The sequence below is a fragment of the Elephantulus edwardii genome, unplaced genomic scaffold, assembly GCF_000299155.1.
Source record: "Elephantulus edwardii isolate Elephantulus edwardi_28Jun2011 unplaced genomic scaffold, EleEdw1.0 scaffold00481, whole genome shotgun sequence".
Taxonomy (NCBI): domain Eukaryota; kingdom Metazoa; phylum Chordata; class Mammalia; order Macroscelidea; family Macroscelididae; genus Elephantulus; species Elephantulus edwardii.
The window spans coordinates 438,980-460,403 of NW_006400231.1; the positions used below are offsets into that span (position 1 = coordinate 438,980).

Below are 21,424 nucleotides of genomic sequence, written 5' to 3' on the forward strand. Positions count from 1 at the left end.
ATTCAATATTATTCAAAATGGGTGACTCTGGAGGACATTATACTAAGTGAAGTATCTCAGTCACAAAAGGACAAATACTGCATGGTGCCACTGCTGTAAAGCAGGACTGACCTCGGGGTTGGGAGGAGACTAAGAAGGATGGGTTCAATAATATATACTGCATTGAAACAGATGAGGGAGGAAACTGTTTAAGAGGGAAAATTATTAGGTATTTTTGTCATGACAGGAGTCCAGAGCAAAGGCTGTATAGTGGAGTGGACCTGGGGGGAGGGATTGTAGGACAATGAAAGAATTTTTCTTTTACTTTTCCAAGAAGGTAGTGCACTAGGGGGGAGGGGGGAGAGGGGAGAAAAGTGCAACAATGAATGAATGGAAATAAAAAAAAGAAGTGTATTCTAAATTACTTTAGTCTTTGCAATTGAAAACCAAAGTATTTCAGTTATTTCATGGGAAATAGATGACAAAAAATTCTTCTCTGATATCCAGCCATTTTCTCAAAAGCTGTTCAACTACAAGTTTTATCCAACTGGCATAGTACCCATCTGTTGGGCAGATAATAATTTTGATTATGTGCAACCACAGCAGATATCCATTGTAAGACATTAAGTTATTTATTAGTCTATATGTCTTAGCTTCTATCCTGATTGCATTAAGAATACTATGGTGTAAAGGACACTTTAATAAAAGTTTGATGACTTTTACAAAAAAAAAAAAAAGCTCATGAAATACAAAATGGGTGACCCTGGAGGACATTATGCTGGGTGAAATATCTTAGTCACAAAAGGACAAATACTGCATAATGCCACTGTTGTAAAACAGGACTGACATCAGGGTTGGTTGTAGATTGAGAAAGGTGGGATAAATAATGTATACTGCATTGAAACAACTGTTTCAAAGGGATAGGTGGTTAGGTATTATTGTCATGACAGGAGTGCAGAATGAAGGCTGCAATTCATCTTTTGATTTCCTGATTGCTCGTATTAAGAGTGTTGATTGTGGAACTGACAAACCTGTAGCTGTTAACCTCAGTCTCTTCTCTATGTATTATGGTGCTGCCAATTGGCCCAGTGGTGAGAATTTTTGTCTTCTTGATGTTGAGCTTCAATCCATATTGAAGACTACAGTCCGTGACATTTTGCAGCAAGCTTCAGGGCTCTTTCAGTTGCAGCAAGCAAGGTTATGTTATCTGAATAATGTAGTTTGTTAATGAGTATTTCTCCAATCTTGATGCCACACTCCTCCCCATAAAGCCCTGCTTCCCGAATGATCTGTTCTGCTTACAGATTGAAAAGGTATGCATCAGATAGTTGGACAGTGAAAAGGGTTGATAGAAAGATAATTGATGCCTTTGAGCTGTGGTGCTGGAGAAGAGTGTTGAATATACCATGGACTGCTAGGAGAACAAACAGGTTTGTCCTGGAGAAGGTGAAGCTGGACTGCTCCTCGGAATCAAGGATTCTGAAGCTTCGTCTGAGATACTTTGGGCATGTTGCAAGGAGGGACTGGTCATTGGAGAGGGACATCATGTTTGGCAGAGTGGAGGGGCGGCGAAGGAGAGGAAGCCCTTCGATGAGATGGAGTGATTCTGTGATCGATTCTGGTGGGAATAAGTGTGTTTGGGATGGCGAGGTTGGCACAGGATAGAACAGCATTTAGAGCTCTTGTACATAGGGTCGCTATGAGTTGCAAACGACTCAATGGCACATAACAACGACAACAAACAATAAGAGAGAAACTCTTTGACTTAATTGCAAATATAGAGACAAAGTAATAGCACATACCATGGTATTAGAAAATTTTATATTCAACAGAGCCTTCACAAGCCAAAAAATTTCAACAGAAGGAACAGAAAATCATAAAGATTAAACACCATCATGAGTTTAGGGAGCTCTGGTGACCTAGTGAGAAATGAGCTATGCTGTCTACCCAAAGAATTGACCCATGGGGTAAAGATGAGAAGTCTCTTCCTGTGCAATTTACAGCCTCTGAAAACCTGGCTAAGAGTCAGCTATGAGTTGGTTCCAACTCTAGGGCACACAACATCATGAATGTAGGAATGCATTTGGCTACAAGTAACAAAATGCCCATTTAAGTTTAGCATGTAGACATAGGGAAATACTAGTTTTGCTTAAAGAAGTTTAGAAGTGAATGAATGGCTGGAGGCTCAGTGGCCTTGTGATGTCAGGATCAACATTTCTGTTTCTCTTGGCCTTCTCTTCTAAGCTGCCATTTCATTGTTCCATAATCTCTGCATGGTTGTAGACATCGTTGTCTATTCCAGGCAGGAAGATGAAGAGAGAAAGTAAAATGTTTCACTACCTTTTTGTAGGAAAGCAAATATTCCCATGGAAAGAGTTAAAGAGTTCTGCATAAGAATTTGAAATCAGCTTTCTGACTCTTTTCTCCTGGTAACTTACAGAATGGCCTATGAGCTGTGTTGTGAGGCTCTGCTCATGGTTAGGACAGTTCTGGCTGGTAATCTGTCTTGATGGGAGAGTGTAATCCATACTGTGCACCAGAATTCAGGCAGTGGCTCTAATATCTGGGTGTTATCTTTGAGGTGACACTAGAACTTTCACTGATGAGATTGCAAGAGTGTCAACTCCTGGAAACATGAGGCTCTTAAACCAAAATGGTCTTTGGCCTAGTCAGTCTTCCTCAGCACTGTAGTAGAAAGACATCCATTCTTTGCTCTGCTTCTCCTTAGACACTGTCTGGCTTTTACATGTATATGAAACAAAAGAAAATACAATGGCTTAAGCCATGTACACTTCATCCTCAAAATGACAACTTTGGCTTTTAGCACTTAGTAGATCTTTTGCAAATTTGTCCAGTGCATTGTGGACACCCCAGTTTCTGGACTTCCAGACCTGTATTGAACTTGTCCCTCATACTTCCTTCTTTACAGATTCTTACAGTGATGAGGATGGCACATGATGGGACAGAGTTAGATAGATAGGACTGTTGTTCATAGGGTCACTGAGTCACTCAGCTTGATAGCATCTAACCACCACCACAAATAACATAATGATCAAGTCAAAGGACCTTAATTTGCTCTTCATATGAGCAATTTGGTTCAAACCTGTTTCACTTAGACTTCTAGGGTGAGGACAGCTCGCACCTCCTCTGCGGACTGTGAGAGGGCATGAGCACAACTCGATGCTGTTGGCAGGACAAGGGTAAAGTGAACCTGTGGGTCTAGGTGAGAGGGTTAGGAAAACCAAAGTGACTGTGCTCTGGGCTTTTTAGAAAGAATTATGTCATTTTAAGCTAGCAGGAATAGGGGTTGTTGCTGTTGTTTTATGTACTGGTCAAGTCAGAACTGATATGTAGCTGACCCTCTAGCAGGTTTTCAGAGTCATCAAATTACACTGGAAGAGATCGCACATCTGGTGGATTTGAATCATTTGCCTTTGCGTTGAAAGTGCAACCCCTTATCTCTAAGCTGCCAGAGCTAAGTTATCCTTTTGAATACTTTTAATACAGAATTATGCAATTTTCCGTTAGAAGGAATAAAGCTTTCACATATTAGATTTTGTTTATATTTCAGATTGGTTTCTCATACAATCATTCATAGATATTTTTTCTAATGACGTTAATTGACATTGATTCATGTACTGTTTCATTACAATGTCTAATCAAGCCCTAACTGTGTATTATCTTTTCTTTCTCCAAGATTATCCTTTTATTAGTTTTCACTCTTTTCTTTTTGCTTTCTCATGACTGTTATCCTTCCAAGATTGATTCTGTGTGCAAACTTTTCCTTATCTTTTTACAACAGTGTTCTTAATCTATGATTGTTCTTTTGGACTGACTCAACATAATTTGTTCTAGATTCATCCATGTAGTGCAGGATTTAAAATATTCTTAATACTTTTTAGTGATGCACCATACCCCATTGTTTGAATGTACCACAATTCCTTTAGCTAATAGTTAAAGACTATTTGGATTGTTTCTTTGCCATTCTACATAATGCTGCAATAAGCATGGGTATTAATAAGTTTGTGTTGCAGTTCTTATTTCTTTGGGATATATACCTAGAAATAGGATTGCAGGATTAAATGATACTTCTGTTCTCAACTTTCTAAGGAAGTATCAAATTGCTTTCCATCATGATTTCACCATTTTACATTCTCATTAGCAGTATATGAGCATTCCATTTGCCGTATACTCTTTCCAGAATTTACTATTTTTATTTTGTTGAACTGCCTGTTGTTACTGGGATGAGATGATATCTCATTACTGTTTTTATTTACATCTCTTTAGTCATGGAGTTAATTGTGCTCATGTGATACCAAGAAGCCGGTGACTGAACAGAGCAAGGGAACACTGCATGATTTAAAATCAAGAAAGGTGTGAGTTAGACTTGTATCCCTTCTCCATACCTCTTCAATCTATATACTAAACAAGTAATTTGAAAAGCTGAATTTTGTTAAGAAGACATGGCATCAGGATCAGAGAGACACTCATGAACAACCTGCATTTTGCAGATGACATAACCATACTTGCTGAAAATGAGGAGGGCTTGAAACACTTTTGCAGAAGATCAAAGACTATGGCCTTCAATATGAGTAACATCTCAACATCAGGTAAACAAAAGTCTTCAACACCAAGCCAGTAGGCAACGACATATCAGATGGAGAAAAGACAGAAATTGTCAATGATTTAATTTTGTTTCAATTCACAATGAGCACCTTTGGCACCAGTAGCCAGGAAATGGTTTCTTCTTTCAGAGACCTCTCTAAAGTTATGAATTACTATGGTTTCTGTTCAAAGACTATGGTGAACCTGATCCAAGCTGTGACTTTGTCAATTACTTGATATGCATCTCTAAGTTGTAGAATTAATAAGAGTGACAGAAGAATTGATACCTTTGAGCTGTAGTGTTAGAGAAGGTATGAGTATCCCACAGATTACCAAATGAACAAACAAGATTGTCTTGATAAAGGTGCAACCAAGCTGCTACATGGAAGTAAGAATAGTAAAACTCTGTCTCATACATCTAGCCATGTTGTTTGGAGGGGCCAGTCCTTGGAACCGGGTATCATGTTTGGAAATGTGGAGAGTCAGTGAAGGATATGAATTGACACAGTGACTAACAGTGGGCTTGAGTGTGTCTGAGATGATGAAGATGGCACAAGAAAGGTTCAGAGCCATCATTCCTGGGGTCACTATGAATTGTAGTCATCTCAGTGGCACTTAACAACCAAAGTGGACTGCCAAAAGAAGAAACAAGCCTTCCTCGGAGGAAGTGCAACCAACGTGCTCCTTAGAGGCAGCAGTGGTGAAACTGTCTCATAGTAACCCTCTGCACTGCAAATCTGTCCTCCACCCCCATCCTGCACCATCTTCATGGTGTCTGTCATGCTCAGGCCCATCGAGGTGGTCACTGTATCATCTTATCCACTTGAGGATATTTCTCTCTTTTGCAGACCTTTTAACTTTCCCTGCAAGATATCTCTGTCTAAGGATGGGCTCCTCCTGAAAATATGCATAAAGTAACTGTGATGAAGTTTCACCATACTTGCTTGTAAGAAGCACTCTAATTACATTTTCTTCAAGACAGATTTGTTTGTTCTTTTAGCAGTTCTTATAGTCAATATTCTCCTCCAAAACCAGAATTCAAAAGCACCAAATCTTTTGTTTTCTTCTCCATTGTACAACTTCAAATTCACAGGAAGTAGCAGAAAACACCATGATTTGGCTCAAGTGCACCTTAGTCCTTAAGCAGACATGCTTACTCACTAGTAGAGGGTTTTGCTTGTGTGTTTTTTTGTGTTTTTTTTTCTTTTCACAATAGTGCTTTTGATAAGTCTACCAGTTAAGAATGAATCCTACTCTTGAAATCTCTGCTGTCCATCTCCCCTAGTTCTTGTCTTTAATGAAAGGCATTATTAAATTTCTTGTGGATCTTTCTGGAAATTTCCTGCATTGACGAGAATAAACACCTGTTGTTGTCACTGAGTCAGCTCATCTCACAGTGACCATTTGCATAGAACAAAGCACTTTCCATCCCTGCCCCATATTTTCAGACGTTGTCATGCTCCAGTCTACTGTGACAGCTGTGCCTTCCAGCCTAGGGAGCTTGCCTTGTCCCATTCTATTGGACAGTTTTCTGTTGAGGGCTTTCATTGATTGCTTTTGAGCACTGGTGCCACAATGCTTTATGTGTCAGACTGCTGGCCTGATACTCGCTGGTTCAAACCAACTAGGCATTCTGCTATGGATGGTCTCTTCCCATAAGGATTGATATTCTTTCTGATAGAAGGTCCACAAGTGACTGCAGAGAATTCTGTTTTGTAGGACATAATTCTGACCAGTGAAGCAGGGAACATTCTTGTGACATGTTTGTGTGGGTTCTCTGATAGAAGCAATCCCTAGATTTAGCAGTATAACAGACTCTGTGTGTGTCAACATTGATGGATTGTGCTAGAAACCAGCTGGGATACCATCTATCAGATGACATTGCCAAATATCCCTTTTCAAAGACAAGGTCAGTTATACTTACCTTGGCTGTGCTTGAGATTAGGCAGTGAGCTGATTGTTTTATCTTAGCCCTTGAACGACGGATGAAGACAAGCGCCTTGCTCATTGACCATGCATATTTTTCATCTTAAATGAAACTAAACACCCTTTCATATGTCTATAAACTGTAGTATTTCTTTCCTTGTGCATTGCCTGTTGATTTCCTTCACTAATAGCTCTGTTGGAGTCTTGGTGTTTCTTACGAATTTGTACTATTCTGGACATGTAAAGGAAATGAGCCTTTAATTTATACTGCAAATGCTTTCCCAACTTACTCTATCATTTAAGTTTTTATAATATATGTTTTACTTTGTTGAACATTTAATGCACCTTTTTCTCTTAAGGTTGAGCTTTTCATTCTTGGTACAATTGTCACACTCCTAAGATTATTTTTTAAATTATAAAATTTTCATTTAGACCTATTGTGATTTTATTTTAAAACATGTAAGTATTAGACATATGTAGAATTTCATCTGAGTGGGTCTTTGTAAGGATTTAGTCATTTTCTTCTATAAATCATTGGTTATCAAATATATACCTAACTGTGGCCAGAACTATTTCATGAATCTTTTCCATAGAGGCTGAAATGCTATCTTTATTGTACTTTAAATTATCCTGGCTGTTTGGATCTGTTTGGGATCTACTGCACTGCTTTGTCTATGCCAGGAAATTTAGAGGATTAGCTAATTGGAAGGTGCCCATATTTGTTCTGATTCCCAAGAAAGGTGATCCAAGAGGATGTGGAAACCATTGAACAAAATCATTAATATCATATGTAAGCAAAATACTGCTGCTGAAAATCATTCAGAAAAGGCTAGAACAGTACATAGATAGGGAACTTCCATTGCTGATGTCAGATGGATCCTGGCTGAAAGTAGAAAATACCAGAAGAATGTCTATTTATGATTTATGGACTGTGCAATGGTGTTTGACTATATGGAACAAGTTATGTGTAACAAGAAGAATGCAAATCCCAGAACACTTTATGGTACTCATGTGAAACCTAGACGTATACAAGAGGCTGGTGTGTGAGCAAAGCAGGGGAACACTACATGGTTTAAAATTAAGAAAGTAGTGCATCAGGGTTGTATTCTCTCTCCATACCTATTTAATCTGTGTAAGAAAATTATTCAAGAAGCTGTACTCTATGAAGATTGGAGGAAGGCTGATCAATAATCTGAGTTATGCAGATGACACAATCATGCTTGCTGAAAGTGAGGAGGACTTGAAGCACTTGTTGTAAAAGATCAAAGAATACAGGCTTCAATACTGATAGCATCTCTACGTCAAAAAACCAAAAATTCTTACACCAGACTGATAGGCAACATCATAATAGATGGAGAAAAGGTTGAAACTGTCAACAAACTCATCTTACTTGGATGGACAATTAATACCCTTGATACCAGCAGCCAGGAAATCCGGAAATGTATTGCTCTGAGAAAGTCTGCAAAGAGATCGTGGCACTAGAGACATTACTGCCAATGTCAGATGGATGTTGGCAGAAAGCAGAGAGTACCAAAGGAATATCTATCTGTGTTTCGTTGATGATGTAAAGGTATTTGACTGTGTGAATCACAAGAATTTGTGGCTAAACTGGAGGAAAATTGGAATCCCAGAACTCTTGGAGGAAAATTGGAATCCCAGAACTCTTGATTGTGCTTATGTGAAACCTATACTTGAACAAGGAAGCAATCCTAAGAACAGAGCAGGGAAACACAATGTGGTTCAAAATCAGAAAAGGAGTGTGTCAGGGATGCATTCTTTCCCCATATCTTTTCAAGCTATATGCAGAACAGATCATTAGGGAAGGAGGGCTTTATGAGGAGAAATGTGGCATCAGGATTGGAAGTAGAGTCATCAACAACCTACATTATGCAGATGACAAAACCTTGCTTGCTGAAACTGAAAAAGACCTGAAGCGCTTGCTGCAGAAGCCCAAGGACAATAGTCTTCAATATGGATTGAAGCTCAACATCAAGAAAACAAAGATTCCCACCACTGGGCCAACTGGAAGAACCATGATGGATGGAGAAAAGATTAAGGTTGTTTAAAAGTTACAGTTTGGTCAGCTCCACAGTCAACACTCTTAATACCAGCAGTCAGGAAAAGATGAATTGCACTGGGAAAATCTGCTGTCAGGGACCTTTCCAGAGTGCTGAAAAGCAATGATGTCAGTCTAGAGACTAAGGTGCGTCTAATCCAGGCCAAGGTCTTCACATTACTTGTTGTGCTTCAGAGATGACTAAGGATGACAGAAGACGAGTTGATGCCTTTGAGATGCTAGAGAAGAGTCTTATATATACATAATACCACGGACTGCCAAAAAAACAGATCTGTCTTAGAGAGGGTGAAACCAAGTTTCTCCTTGGAGGCTAGGAATTTGAAGCTCCATCTCACATACTTTAGACACGTGGCCAGGAAATACTGGTCCCTAGAGAAGGAAATCATGCTTGAAATGGTGGAGAGACAGCACAGGAGAGGAAGACCATGGATGAGATGGATTGATACAGTGACTGGGGTAATGGGGGTTGGTGTGTCTGAATTAGTGAGATTAGCTCAAGACAGGGCAGAGTTCAGAACTGCTGTATATAGGGTCACTATGGGTAACAGGGGACTTGATGGCACATAACAATAACAACCACCACCAAATATTTGAGAAGTAATGGTGTCAATTTGAGGACTAAGGTGCCTCTGATTCAGGCATGAGCAGCTGGATAATGAATAAGGATGAAAGAAGAATTGATGCCTTTGAGCTGTCATGTTGGAGAAGAGCCTTGAACATCCCTTGATCTTCCTAAAGAACAATCAAATATGTGTTGGAGAAGGTGCAGCCAGCCAGTGTTCTTTGGGGGCAAAGATGATGAGGCTTCGCCTGACATACTTCGGAGATGTTGCTAGGGGGCGCTGTTCCTTGAGGGACATGATGTTCAGAAAGGCTGAGGTGTCTGAGGAGAGGAAGACCCTCGACCAGGTGGACTGACAGGGTGACTGCTGCAATGGGCTCTAATGTGTCAGAAGTGTGAAGATGCCACAGGATAGGACAGGGTTGTTCATAGGATGGCTGCGGATTGGACTGGACTCGACAGCACCTAACAACAACACTGATTTGTCTACTAATGTGCCGGGAAAAGCTGCTTTATTCCCTGGGAATTCATGATGTGTTTAACTGATGATGTAGTCTTTGGGAGTTGTGCTGCTAACCCAACAGTGACCTTTCTGGCAGTTCAAATTCACTAGTAGCTCCATGTGAGGAAAACGGGCAATCTTCTCCATGCTATTTGTAGCCTCCAAAAACCCATTGAAAGGTTAACTATCAGTCAATTCCTGCTTGCATGGCAATAAGAGAGAGTAAGAAAGTCAAATAATGATTTATCATTCTACTTATTCAATATTATGTTTACCCATAGCTTTATTCATAAGTGCACTATCAATACTACATGTCTTAGCATATTCCTCATTTTACTGGTTTTGTAAATGCTACTTTCTTTCCCTTGGTTTTTCTCACTTGCTGCTAGATGTAGGTAGAAAGACAATAATTGATTTTGTACATACCAAAATTGAGACAGCTATTTTAATGAACTCTGTCATTGTTTTCCAATAGATTGTAAATCATTCCCTTGGGTTTTGCTTCCCCCCACCCCGCTTCTGGCATACAGTTGTACCAGCCATAAATAAGATTGACGGTGGCTGTTTTCTCTCTTGTTCTCTCGGTTTTCTAGTATGTTTGTCTTTCTCATGTCTGATTGCATTGAGGAAATATGACAAGTAAGGCACATGTTGTACAATCTAGGTGAGTTCTTTCCAGCTGTGCTGCCTCCATTTCCAAAGGATGCAAGCTAGTGCTTCTGCAGGAAATCCTCACATACCTGGGAGACATAGTTGGCAAAAATAACACAACAGGTGCAAAATTACAGTAATTAAGGACTATAACATTTGCAAAAAAAAAAAAGCAACTTTAAAAATGGCCCGTTTTTTTAAAGGTATATTTTTACTTTATTTTTTTAAAAGAGAACAGTTTTACAATGTGAATAAAGGATAGTGTGAAACAATGTATTGAAGCTTTTAGTTTTGGTGCTGGAAAAAAGTATTGAACTTACCATGAACGCCCAAGAGAACTAACATGTCTCTTGGAGAGGATGAAACCAAGCTGCTCTTTGTCTCTGACACACCTACCCCCTTATATCCAGTCACTGTATCAATCCATCTCATCCAGGGTCTTCCTTTGCTGAGCTGTCCCTCCACCCTTCTAAGCATGATGTTCTTCTCCAAGGACTTGTCCCTCCTGGCTACATGCCCAAAGTACATGAGATGGTACTTCAAAATCTTTGCCCCCCCCCAAATTACTCACTCTTTTATTTTTCTAAAAATAGCAAATAAATACAGCATATAATAATGGACCTCACCAACTTTACCCACTCTTGCCCAGTGTTACTAATTTATACCCTTTCCCTGTATTATTCTAAAACAAATCTCAGACCTTAAATCATGTTTAATGTTTAAATATTTCATTTTTTATCTCTGAAAGTGAGAAATTCTGTTAAAAGCAGTCGCATTGTTTTTGCATCTAAAATCAAGCTCACAATCCTTTCTTTGTATAATCAAATATCTAGTGTCCACCTTCCCCAGATGAGAGTTTGTTTGGATGGGAATCCCAATAAGGTCCATACACTGAGAGTGGTTGTTAGAGTTCCACATGCCCTCACTTTCTGGGTTTCTTTATTTTGTTGTTGTTGTGGCTGTCAAGTCACCTGCAATTCATAACAACCCCATATACAACATCTCTGAAGTTTGTCCTACCCTGAGCCGGTCTCACTGTCTCTGACACACTTACACCTCCCCACATTCCCTCAGTTGCTGTGTCAGTCCATCTCATCTGAGGTCTTCCTCTCCTGCGTTGTCCCTCCACCCTGGTGGATTTGAACCAGCCTTTTGGTTGGCAGCACAGCTCCTTATTCACTAGACTACCAGAGTATTCTGTTTCATTAATTGATTAGAGGTTGCATAATAGTTATATGCTAATGACCAGTCCTTGAAGAAGGACAATGTGCTTGGAAATTTGGATGGGCAGAACATGACAGGAAGACCCTGGATGAGAAGGATTGACACAGTGACTGAGATGATAGAGGCAGGTGTGTCAGAGACAGTGAGACTGGGTGAGGATAGGACAGGGGTTAGAGCTATTTTGCATAGGGTCGTTGTGAGTCGCCATCGATTCAACGGCACATAACAACATCAATGACATTATTTATTCATTTATTAGCTAGATGTCTTCTATACAGAGAAACGTTGTCTCCTCGACTCTATTGTTACAATCTAAATGACAGTTCCTTTAAGGGGGAAAAATCCTTAGGAGAAAAATGGTTGATTTCTTCTAATTTTTTTTTTCAAATTATTAAGTTGTTCCCCTAATAGTATCCAAAAATTACCAGTGAGGCTCTGTTCTATCACTGGGAGCTCTTGGTCTCAATTTAGTTGCTGTTTCAATGTGCAGACTTGCTGACAACAAGCAAATACACTGAGGTGAGGCCTGGAGGTTTAAAACTAGTCACTCAGGATGCTTCAGGAGTCCCTGTACCTAGGAGTTGGTTCAGGGCACTGGTTTGGCTTTTTTGATTTGGTGTCGGTGAATTGTACCTGTTATCTTTATTGGTGCTTATTAGATTGACTCTTCAATCTACACAGTCATAAATGAATGAATGAATGAATGAATGAATGAAAATTACTCATTAATAAACAAATGAATGAATGAAGATTAGTCATTCAATAATCTAATCTGTTTCAAATCCTGGTTAATGTCCACCAAAGTGATTCTAAGTTAGATAACTTCCTTGCTTTCTGGCCTGACTAGTTATGTCAGGATCTTCTGAAATATCCCTTGCCTCTGACCTAGAATTATTGTTCCTCTAAGAGCCCTGGGAAGTTGTTCTGAGATTGCACTCTGGGAACTGTGGGTGCTTGTTGCTGTCAGCCTGGTTGTTGACTCAGAGGGCAGCACTATGGAGATGTCTAGGCCTCCTCTAGACAGGTCCCACCTGAGCATTTGGGCACTTGCACCTTTGTGAACAGCCTCTCTCTGAGAGCTGCTATTGCTCTGTTCCCTGAAGTCAGAACCAACCCATAGCTGACCTCCTGCTTACTGACTTTTTTCTGACAAATGGAATACAGCAGAGCAGGTTGCCAGAAGACTGTGACTTCTGCCTTTCACACGTTTTTTTCCTTTCTTGTTAACTAGCTTGAGGAAACCAAGTGGATATTTCACAATCTAGCCTTTTGTAAGGCCCACATGACAAGATATTAATCTTTGACCAACAGCCTGCCTTGACTAATGCTGAGAATTTAAGTTTTAAAGTAATTTGTAATGCATCAATAAGTTCATTGCCATCAGTTGGTTCTGACTCATAGAAATCCTCTGCTGAGTTTTGTAGGCGATAAACCTAGGGGGACAAGACCCGTATTTCTCCCATGGAGCAGCTGGTAGATTCAAATCATGTACTGTTTGATTATCAGCCCATAGCTTACTCACTCTACCAAGATGATTCATACTACCACTTTGTAAGGACTGTGAGGTGTTTTTTGGTGTGTTTTTTTTTTTTAATTCTTTCTTTCTTTAACTGCAGGTCCCAGTTCTGGGATTCTCATTTTCCTCAAAGTTAGCCACACTTTGTTGTGATCCACACAGTCAAATGTCTCTTTGAATAGTCAATAAAACATAGGTAGACGTTCTTCTAGCACTCTTTGCTTTCTGCCAAGTTCTCTCTAACATTGGCAATAGTATCTCTAGTGCCACAACCTCTTCTAAACCCAGCTTGTATTTCTGGTAGTTTTCCGTCAATGAATTGTTCCTGTGTTTTCTGGATAATTGTCAGTAGGATTTGGCTAGTGTGTGATACTCGTGATGTTCAATAATTTTCACACTCTTTATCAAGTCACCTTTTTTTTAAATGGGAATAAATATGGATCTCTTCCAGTCAGATGGCTAATAGTTTCCCTCAAGATTTCTTGACACAACTTGGTGAGCACAACCAGGGCACCATCAGTTTGTTTAAATATGTCAATTGGTATTCCATCAATTCCTGGGGCTTTATTATTTTCCAAGTCCTTCAGAGCAGCCTAAACTTCCTCCTCCATCATCATTGCCTCTTGATCATGTGTTGTATCATGAAATTCTTTTGTATCAGTCACTTCGTTTTGGTACAATGACTCTGTATTCTCCTTCCATGTTATTTTAATATTTCCTAAATTATTCAATATTCTACCCATAGCATCCTTAAGCATTACAACTTGTGGCTTGAATTTGTTCTTTAGTTCCTTTAGCTTGATTGTGCTTATGCAAAACCTATTCTTGGACCAGGAAGCAGTCCTCAGAACAGGGCAGGGAAACACTGCATAGTTCAAAATCAGGAAAGGAGTGTGTCAGGGGTGCATCCTATCCCCATACCTTTTCAGTCTGTATGCAGAACATATTATTAGGGAAGCAGGGCTTTATGAGGAGGAGTGTGACATCAAGATTGGGGAAAGACTCATCAACAACCTGCATTATGCAGATGACACAACCTTACTTGCTGAAACGGAAAAAGACCTGAAGCACTTGCTGCAGAAGGTCAAGGACTATAGTCTTCAATATGGAATGAGGTTCAACATCATGAAGACAAAAATTCTCACCACTGGGCCAAGTGGCAGAACCATGATAGATGAAGAAGAAATTGTGGTTGTTAACAGTTACAGCTTGTTTGGCTCCACAATCAACATTCTCAGTACCAGCAGTCAGAAAATAAAAATACAAATTACATTGGGAAAATTTGCTGTCAGGGACCTCTCCAGAGTGTTGAAAAGCAACAGTATCAGTCTAGAGTCTAAGATGTGCCTAATCCAGCCCACAGTTTTGGCAATTATTTGTTGTGCTTCAGAGAGTTAGACAGTGATTAAGGATGATAGAAGAAGAATTGATGCCTTCAGGTTGTGGTGCTGGAGAAGAGTCTCGAACATACCATGGACTACCAAGAAAACAAATAAGTCTGTCTTGGAGAGGATGAAACCAAGTTTCTCCTTGGAGGCTAGGATTTTGAAGCTCCATCTCACATACTTTGGGCACATGGCCAGGAGAGATTGGTCCTTGGAGAAGAACATCATGCTTAGAAAGGTGGAGGGACAGCGCAGGAGAGGAAGAGCCTAGATGAAATGGATTGATACAGTGCCTGGGTCAATGGGGGTTGCTGTGTCAGAATTAGTGAGACTGGCTCAGGACAGGCCAGGGTTCAGTGCTGCTGTGCATAGGGTCACTATGGTTCTCAGGTGATTTGACAGCACATAACAACAACAGCAGGTCCAAGTATTTGCTTTTGTATCCTCTTTTCCTATACTCAGATAAATGCCCTCAAGGCCATCAGTATAATTATATATTCTACAGAACACTTGGTTGTGCTCATGTAAAAGTTATACTCGGAAACAGTTGCTAGAACAGAGCAAGGTTCAAAATTAAGACAGAAATGCATCATGGATGCTTCCTATCTTCATACCTTTTCTATCTGTATTTTAATCTGCAAAACAGATAATTCAGGAGGATGTACATATGAGGAGGAATGTGACATCATCATTAACCTGTGTTATGCAGATGACACAACCTTGTTTGACAAAACTGAGGTGGACCTGAAGTGTTGACTGCGGAAGGTCAAGGACTCTAGTCTTCAATATTAATTGAATCTCAACATCAAGAAAACAAAGATTCTCATCACTGGGCCTATTAGCACCATGATAGATGGAGAAGAGATTGAGGTTGTTAACAATTTCAGCTTGTTTGGCTCTAGAATCAACACTCTTGACACTGTTGTTGTTGTTGTTGTTGTTGTTGATTCCCTTCAAGTCAAGGATGACTCATAACAACCCTATGAAAAAAAGGCCTGAAGCCCCTCTACAGCTATCAACATTTATCAAAGTTCAAAGAGTTTCCGGAGGCTTGTTATTTAGGAATTGGATGCCATTCCTTCTTCCAAATGTGTCATAGTATGTTATGTGCCATTTAGTCACCTGCGATGTATATACACCCTATGTACAGCAGCTCTGAACCCTTCCCTGTCCTGAACCAGTCTCACTAATTCCGACACACCAACCCCCATTGACCCAGTTACTGTATCAATCCATCTCATTCAGGGTCACCCTCTCCTACACTGTCTGTCCACCCTTTTGAGCATTATGTTCTCCAAGGACCAGTCTCTTCTGGTTATGTGTCCAAAGTGAGTCACAGCTTCAAAATCCTAGCCTCCAAGGAGAGACTTGGTTTCACCCTCTCCAAGACAGACTTATTTGTTTTCTTGGCAGTCCATGGTATGTTCAAGACTCTTCTTCAGCACCACAACTCAAAGACATCTATTTTTCTTCTGTCATCCTTAGTCATTGTCCAACTTTCTGAAGCATAATAAGTAATTGAGAAGACTGTATTAGGGGTACCTTTGTCTCCAGATTGACATTGTTGCTCTTCAGCACACTGGAGAGGTCCATGGCAGCAGATTTTCTCAGTGCAACCAAGACATGTGATTGCAGATTCAGCTTAATATTTCTTTCTGTTTGCTATTGTCTTTCGAATACAGCCTACTTTTGCTGCTTTTGTTTGTGATTGTCAAGTTGGCTTCCATTCATGGTCACTTCAATTGCAGCAGAATAAAATATGGCCTGGTTCCACACCATCTCTGTCATAGTTCATGTGTTTGAGTCTTATTATAGCTATTGAATACCTTCCAAATTAGAAAGTGTATCAGTCCTCAAAATAGAGCAAGGAAACTCTGCATGGTTCAAAATCAGGAAAGGGGTGCATTAGCAATGCTTCCTGTCTTCATACCTTTTCAACCTATATGCAGAACAGATTATTCAGGAAGCAGGGCTTTATCAGAAGGAGTGTGGCATCAGGATTTGAGGAAGATTCAGCAATATATTATACAGATCACTTGCTTGCTAAAACTGAGGAGGACCTGGACTGCTTGTTGCAGAAAGTCAAGGACTGTAGTCTTCAATATGGATTGAAGCTCAACATTAAGAAGACAAAGATTCTCACCACTGGACCAATTGACAGCACCATGATAAATGGATTGAGGTTGTTAACAATTACATCTTGTTTGGCTCCACAGTCAACCCTTTTGGCACTAACAGTCAGGAAATCAAAAGACAAATTGCACTGACCACTCCGGAGTACTAAAAAGCAACAATGTCAGTCTAGAGACTAAGGTGTGTCTGTTCCAGGCCATTGTCTCCACAATTTCTTGCTATACTTTACAGAGTTGGATGATGACTAAGGATGGCAGAGAATTGATGCTTTTGATTTTTGGTGCTGAAGAAGAGTGTTGAACATCATAGACCACCAAGAAAACAAACAGATCTGCCTTGGAGAGGATGAAATCAAGTTTCTTTTTGGAAGCTGGGATTTTGAAGCTCTGTATCACATACTTTGGTCATGTGGCCAGGAGGGACTGGTCCTTAGAGAAGGACATCATACTCAGAAGGGTGGAGGGACAGGGCAGGAGAGGAAGATGGATGAGATGAAATTGATACAGTAACTGGGACAATGGGGTAAATGTGTCAGAATCCGTGAGACAGGGCAAGCTTCAGAGGTGCTGTACATAAGGTCCCAATGATTCACAGGCCACTCAACGGCACATAAACAACAACAGTCTTCCAGTATTTCAAAGCTACTGCAGGTGACCCGTATTCTATTTTATAAAAAAAAAAAAAAGAAGAAAGAACCGAAGAGTAGGGAAATTATCAAGCAGTATCATTAATATCACGTTGTTGTTTTTGTTAAATGCCGTAGAGTTGTAGATGACTTATAGTGACCCTATGAATGAAAGACCTGAACACTTGTATAATTTTCATTGTTTCTCTAAGTTCTTAGAGTTTCCGGAGGCAAGCTATTTTGGAAATGGATGCTACTCCTGTTGCCTAGCCTGTTTAAATCTAAGAGCTCCACCAAACACTGTCCACCATGGGTAACCATTATCGCATCAGTGTCACAATGTTTAGCATCACAGCAACCACAGGTTAACTCAACTGAAACCTGAAAACACACCTTTGTAGAATCTGACTGATCCACACATCTTTCCAAACTGGATTCCAGCACCAAATTGGTGGCCAAATACCTTTTTAAATACGAGGCCATATCCAGTCAGCTCACACCCAATTGTGAGCAAACTTTCAACACACAAGCCTCAAACAAAACCAGAAAATACACCTTTGTAGAATCTGGCTATTCCACACATCTTTCCAAACTAGATTCCAACATAGGGCTTACTACTTTTAAATATTGCTGTGTATGAATAAACTAGTTAAAATTTCATACCACACAAGTTTTCCAATAATACATGTTGTTTCTTTGATAGAAATAGAGCAATTCAGGACAAAACTTCAGTTCAAAACTTGAGCAACAATGGGTTCCCAGAAAAATATATTCTTTACTATTGAAGAACTGGAATGGGAGACAAAAATGAAAATCACACTTTATGCAACGTGCATTTCACTGAAGAATGTATGGTTTACTACTTAAATATACTGATGTGTAGGATTGAAGTGTAGTTGAAAATTCATGCCACACAGGTTTTCCAATACTGCTTATTCCTTCTTTCATGGAAACACTGCAATTCAGGAGAAAGCTGTATTTAAAAACTTAGGCCACTCTAATTTCACAAAGAATGTATGGCTTTCTAGTTGGACATACTGGTATGTAGCACAGAGGTGCAAAGGAAAATTCGTACAAAGTGGGTTTCCTCCAATCAAAGTGTGATTTCTAATATGGATAAATATTTAAACAGGATAAAGCTAGAGTTTGCAATTTGTACAACACGTATTTTCTTCAAAAAAACTATTCTGTCTTACAGGGAGCACAGCAAAATACTTGAAAATGCAGTTCAAAATGTATGTGTTTTCACAAAAGAACATATTTTTTAATAGTGAAATCCTGGAAAGCAAGAGTAAACTGTAATTAGCATTTCATGTAACACGTATTTCACATACATGTAAAATTTTGTTTAAGATTATTTTTAAATGACTGGAACAGTACATGATAAGAAACTGCCAGAAATCCAAACTGGATTCAAAAGAGGCCATGACTTATGTCAGATGGATGTTGGCAAAAAGCAGGGAATACCACAAAAGGTGGTCATTTGTGTTTTATTGACTACATTCAGGCATTTTACTGTGTGGATTATAACAAATTGTGGATAACATTAAGAATAATGGGAGCTCCCAAACACTTAAATATACCTATTTGAAACCTATTTATAAATCAAGAAAAGCGGTTGTCTGGGCAGAACAAAGAAACACTCTATGGTTTCAGGAAAAGTCTGGGTCATGGCTTTATCCTTTCTTCATGTTGTTATGTGCCATTGAGTCACTTGCGACTCATAGCGATATGCTGAGAAAAAATCATTCAAGAAGCTGGACTGTATGGGAAAAAATATGGCATCAAGATTGGAGGAATGCTCATCAACAACCTATGTTATACTGATGACACAATCTTACCTGCAGAAAGTAAAAAGGACTTGAAGACTTGCTGCAGATGACTATTACTCCAGATGATAAAAAACTACAGCCTTCAAAATGAGTCAACATTAAGAAAACAAAAATCCTCACCACTGTATCAATAGACAACATTATGATAGGAGGAGAAATGATTGAAGTTGTCAGCAGCTTCATTTTACTTGGATCTAAAATCAACACCCTTGATACCAGCAGTCAAGGTATCAAAAGGTATGTTGCATTAAAAAAATCTACTGTCAGGCACCCCTCAAAAGTGCTAAAGAGTAAAGACTTCCATTTATACACTAAGGTGTACCTGATACAAGCCATAGAATTTTCCTCTTTTTTTTTTAAATTGGGATTTTAATGAAAGTTTTTAGAGAACTTGACTTTCCACTCATTCATTGTTGCACATTTTCCTCCCTGCACCTTGGTTTGATTTTTTCCTTTGGAAAAAAAAGTATCTTCCATTATTGTACAATTCCCCTCATTCAGTCCACTTTAATATGCAGCTCTTATTCTGGATTGTTGTCATGCATATATTATCTAATCCTATATTCCTTTTAAGCAGTTCTTTACCTCATCTGTTTCAATGCAGTGTACATTATTTATCCCCTCTTTTCTTTGTTCCCCTCCAATCCTGATGTCAGTCCTGTTTTATAACATCTGCATTATGCAGTATTTGTCCCTTTGTGACTGAGATATTTCACTCAGCATAATGTGCTCCAGGGTGACACATTTTGTATAATATTTCATGAGTTTCTTATTTTTCAGTTCTGGATAATATTCCATTGTGTGAATATACCACAGCTTCTCTCTCCATTCGTTTGTTGATGGGCACTTGGGTTGTTTCCATCTCTTTGCTATTGTGGAACATACAGCAATAAACGTGGATGTGCATATTTCTGCTTGGGTTGCAGTTGTGGTTTCTTTAGGGTATATTCCTAGTAGTGGAATTGCTGGTCAAGTAGTATTTATATTTCTAACTTTTTTTTTCCCCCTCTTAAATAGTTGTTTATTGGCAGTGGGTTGGAAAAGGTGATGGAGTTAGCAAACAGACGCCACCACACACCAATATCACAAGGGCAGCAAGAGTGATGGGAAGGAGCAGCCTGAAGCCCCAGATAAGGCCCTTCTTCTCAAGTGTTAAGTCTAAGAGGGCGCTGGGGTCTGGAGTTTCGAGGGGGGTGGCCTTAGAACACCTCCACTTAGTAGGCATGGTTAGAGATGAAGAGGGACTCGCTGGCTGCGGCCCCGGCCTGACCGCTTGGGGTGTACTTTCTTGGCAGGCGAGGCTGTTGGCCAAGGCTCACTTGATAAACTCCTCCTGGGCTGCCTTCAGATTCTCCTTCTTCCCACCCCAGGCCTTCAATGCAGAGGCCTGCAGAGCTTGGCCATAGGAGAAGGTCAGGGCCCATGGCTTCAGCAGGGGGCACTTGTTGATGGCATTGAGGTTGATGGATGCCTCCTCCTCACTCTGGCCTCCAGACAGGAAGGTGATCCCAGTAACAGCGGGTGGCACTGTGCGGCGCAGTGCTGTAACAGTTGCCATGGCAATCTCCTCATGAGAAAACTTCTGTGTGCAGGCATGGCCGGGGGTTACCATGTTAGGCTTCAGCAAAGTGCCTTCCAAGTAGATGTGGTGGTCACTCAGAGCCTTGAAGACAGCAGCCAGCACCTTCTCAGTTACATACTGACACCGCTTCAGGTCATGGTCACCATCAGGGAAGATCTCAGGCTCCACAATGGGCATAATCCCATTCTGCTGGCAGATGCTGGCATAACGGGCCAGCACGTTGGCATTTTCCATGATGGCAAGAGCTGAGGGGGTGTGCTCTCCAATCTTCAGCACACAGCGCCACTTGGCAAAGTCAGCTCCGTCCTTCTTGTACTGAGCACAGCGCTCGGACAACCCATCCAGCCCTTGGGTGGTGGTCTCGCCATTAGTCCCTGCCAGGGGGTACCACGCCCTTATCTACCTTGATGCCCACAACACCACCCTTAGATTTGATGACTTGGGGGAAGGGACGCCCATCATCCGCCTTCTGGTAGAGGGTCTCATGGAAGAGGATGACACCCCCGATGCAGGGGTTCACACGGTCATCGGCGGTCAGCATGAGCTGGCGGTAGAAGCGGCGGTTCTTCTCTGTGTTCTCGATTCCAATGGACTGCAGGCGCTTGGCAATGCTTCCAGTGGACTCATCTGCGGCCAGGATGCCCTTGCCCGGAGCAACGATGCGATGGGCGGTGTCAGAGAGCTCCTTCTTCTGCTCCGGGGTCAGCGCAGGGTATGGGTGGGGCATGGTGTTCTCGGTGGTGATTTCCTGGGCGCTCACGGAGGAGGGGGCGCGCTCGGAGGCGGCGGACGGTGGTGGGCTGGGGGGAGGAACGCGACAGTCGT

At 40.6% G+C, this 21,424-nt stretch overlaps 1 protein-coding gene and 1 pseudogene across 2 annotated transcripts in view; one reads left to right on the forward strand and one right to left on the reverse strand.

Annotated features, from left to right (window-relative positions):
- Nucleotides 1-21,424, forward strand: part of APBA2 (amyloid beta (A4) precursor protein-binding, family A, member 2) — a 107,373-nt gene that overhangs the window by 35,397 nt on the left and 50,552 nt on the right. The gene's annotated exons all lie outside the window — the stretch shown is intronic.
- LOC102844083 lies at nt 20,232-21,326 on the reverse strand (annotated as a pseudogene).